The sequence below is a fragment of the Halyomorpha halys genome, unplaced genomic scaffold (assembly GCF_000696795.3).
Source record: "Halyomorpha halys isolate HHAL.00 unplaced genomic scaffold, Hhal_1.1 Scaffold117.1, whole genome shotgun sequence".
NCBI lineage: Eukaryota > Metazoa > Arthropoda > Insecta > Hemiptera > Pentatomidae > Halyomorpha > Halyomorpha halys.
The window spans coordinates 720,259-723,693 of NW_027111176.1; positions in this window are offsets into that span (position 1 = coordinate 720,259).

The window sequence follows — 3,435 nt, forward strand, 5'->3', positions numbered from 1 at the left end:
GTCCAGATAGGCCTTATTATAGTCATGTAGATGGGACGTTTGTCATGTAATGGAAATTTAGACCATTTGTCTAGTAAATGTTGTAATAGTAGAAATCGACGAGCAGTTCCTGTCTTGTACGAGGATTCCATGTCAGTTCTCCAGATGTAGTCCTAAGTAACGAATCTGTTCAACAGAAATAAGTGGAGTATTATTAAAAGATACTGTGGTGTAAAACGAAGGGTAAATGTGATTTGGTGGGATTCATTGTAATTTATTTTAATCCTCCAGTTTTTGCACCATTCATCAAGGGTGGTGTAGAAAAATAGATTATAAAAAACAAAAAAACACTCTAAAAGACGGAAAATAAAGAGGTAAGTTGAGTTTAAATAAAGGTCCTGCGAGAATAAAGAAAAATAAAATTAATAATTTACTGTTACACTGTAGCTGTGAGTTAGCCCTGTGGGTTTGGGAGCTCTCTAGGATCCGCCCAGCCTTTTAAAGTGGGTTACCTTAATTGGGGAAAAATCTAGAGTTGGTCATGGCTCTGAACAGATCACCTCCTTGTACAACCGTTTGTACCAGTCTTTACAAAGTAAATCAGATACAAGTCCCTTGAAAAAGTCTGGATATGACTGCATTCTTTGGAAACTCTTGAGAACAATACCTTATAATATGAGCATTGTATAATGCTTAATATACAATTAGCTTAGGAGCGGCGTGGTTAGGCATTGTACAACTAACTTCCACGACTTGGGTTTGAATCTGTTTTTGGGAGATAATTATTTATTATTTTAATGTTTCCGTGAGTCAACCCTGTGAGTCGGGGAGCCCAACGGGGTCCATCCAGCCCGATCAAATAACATCCTTCCACAGCCATTGCTATAGAAACAGCACTTACACAGTACTAATCCCTCTGATCCTGATTTATCTCTTATGGTTTGAAGAACTTGATGATCCAATGTCCCTTTCTGAAAACCGATAGCAAAAGATACCTTCATACTTATCCTGCTGCAACGGATGATTTATTGTTTTTATTTTTTTATTTATTTTTTTTTTATTATTTATTTATTGCTATTTACAACTGTACATTATAATACATTAAGTAAATCTGATCTAAGTTAAATTGGAGTGTTACAGGCGTGTAGAGAAACTACCCATTGGTAGCACTCTAATGACATTTTACATTAGCTGGTCTCGTGGTCATCTTCTTTTCAGGCGCCTCGGAGGATTGTCAGGAATGGAAGAGGATGCAAGATTAGAAACTAGGGGGTTTGAGTGGTTAGAGAGTTTATAATGGAAGGAGTGATATCTGGTTCGGGCTAGATCGGTTACATAGGGAACATTAAGGTCTTTATGAATGAGTTTATTTGTGACGTAATAAAGAGCATCAAGGATTTTACGTAGGATTTTGGATTGCAACGATTGGATGCGGGAAGAATTTGATGGTTTGGTGGAGCCCCAGAGCTCAATTCCATATGTCCAAATTGGTCTGATTATTGTAGTGTATACTAATTTTTTGTAATGAATGGGAAGTTTAGGGCGTTTGTCAAGTAAGTGTTGTAGCAATCGGAATCTACGAGCAGTTTCTTGTCGTTTCAGTCTTGTGTGTGGGGAGAGTGTTTTAAAATCTTAAAACACTTAAAGATTTTTTTAACATTGTTTAACATGCTAAAAGGTGGAAATATTTCTCCATTTAACACACATCAACTTGTTAAACTAAAAACGACCTTCGTAAAATCCTTAATGCTCCTTACTTTGTCACAAATCTAGTCATCCATCAGGACCTCAATGTCCCATATGTTGCTAGAACCAGATACCATTCCTTTCATGATAAACTTCTCAACCACCCAAATCTAAGGTATCTAATCTGGCTCATCCTTCATTACCTAATAATCTTTCTAGGCGTCTGAAAAGAAGATGGCCTCGAGATCTTCTCCTCTAAAAATGTTATTGGTGAATGGGTAGATTCTCCACATGTTTGTATCATGTCATTAAATCACTTATAGCAAATTTACTTGATGTATTTATATTTATACAGTTGTAAATAACAATAAATAAATTTAAAAAAAATAAAATAAAAAATAATGATCCCCTAATATATGGTGATTTGAAATATCAATTGATGAGTGTTGTCTTCTTCCACTAGAGACGTGACTACCGAAATCGGAGGTTCCTATTTCAGCGAACCGATCTCCCTTATCTGAGCCATCGCTCGCTACCTGGTCCTCCGGGATGGTCCCATCTCCTCCCGGTCGTCTTCGGCTAAGCCGACAGATTACGCCCGTTAGTGGGAAGAGTTGCTGCCCAATTAAATCCCCCCGAGATGTCAATTAAGACTGTTCTCTACTAAATCTCCCAATTCTTTACACAACTAATAACCCCTATCTGCTACCGGCGGGCAGGTAATAGGTTCGGTTCTGCGGTCGTTTTCTTTATGTCATGTTCTTGTTGTCGTTTTGGTCGAGTAGGAAATAAAATGACTTGAAAACTTCACTATAGTCCTGGAATCAGCATGTAAAAAGTCAAATTTAATATAAAGCTAAAACATTTTGTTGAGTTCCTTAATAATATAATACTATCAGAGCCGGCAATGCTTTACGATTGCTAATTTAAGGATGTAGAGAGATTAATTAAATACAATTAAAAGTTTGATATAAATTAATATATAAAGTTATTTATGATTGATAGCTTATAGCGGTATAGAACATTATATAATAAAAATATATAATACTTGAATGCGACTCAATCAATCCTCAAAAACTGGTTTAATGATTGAATCAATTGCTTATTATAGCTATTTAGTTTATTGTGGTAAATATCTAGGGTTTATGGCTCTATAACCTGTATCAAAGGAAGTTTAAAAAATTTTTGTTTGTTTAAAACCGATATTTTTTTTTATTTATTTATTGACATTTATGACTGTATGTAAAATACAACAAGCAAATTTGAAGTAAGATCATAATGATATGATACAGCATGTAGAGAAACTACCCAGTAGTAGATCACAAGGCCATCTTCTTTTCAGGCGCCCCGGAGGATTGTCAGGAATGGAAGAGGAAGCAAGGTTAGAAACTAGTGGGTTTGGGTGATTAGGGAGTTTATAATTTTTTTTTTAATTTTATTTTTATACCAGATCGGCCTGGTGGGCCTTACAGGGTTGATATAACTTATATTATATATTATATCTATTTTAACAGTTGATTATAAGGGGGTATAGTCATACAAATGACACCCCTAACTATATAAAATGTTCTTATTAAAAGAAGAAAAAAAATAATAAAATAAATAGATAAGAATAATGCTTCTTAATAAAAGAGGAAAACAAAATTAATAACAAAAAATAATGATATTGATACACTTAAATAAAACAAACAATTCTCTTCTAATAGTAAAAAGAAACAAGTTAATTTGAAAAAGGGAAGAGAGAAGAAAAGAGAAAAAATAAATAAAAAA